Below are 221 nucleotides of genomic sequence, written 5' to 3'. Positions count from 1 at the left end.
CCCGAAGAGCCAGCCGCGAGCCCCGCCCGGACGGCGCTCATTGGCCAGACCGCTAACTCGCTTCGCGCCCGGCCCGGCCCCGGTTTCCCTGGGCCGCGCCCACGCGCACCGGAGAGCGGTCCCCGCGAGAGCACCCGGCTGTGAGCTGCGGGCCGCGCCCCGCCGGGTCCCGCCGGGTCCCGCCGGGCTGGCGGGGGGCCTGGTGGGGCGGAGTGCTGGTG

At 80.5% G+C, this 221-nt stretch overlaps 1 pseudogene; it reads left to right on the top strand.

The window, feature by feature from the left end:
• LOC102489370 (prostaglandin reductase 1-like) overlaps positions 1–221 on the top strand; it is a 26,028-nt pseudogene that overhangs the window by 1,182 nt on the left and 24,625 nt on the right.

The sequence above is a fragment of the Tupaia chinensis genome, unplaced genomic scaffold (genome assembly GCF_000334495.1).
Source record: "Tupaia chinensis unplaced genomic scaffold, TupChi_1.0 Scaffold000350_1, whole genome shotgun sequence".
Lineage (NCBI taxonomy): Eukaryota > Metazoa > Chordata > Mammalia > Scandentia > Tupaiidae > Tupaia > Tupaia belangeri.
This window is presented reverse-complemented; position numbering and strand designations above follow the sequence as displayed.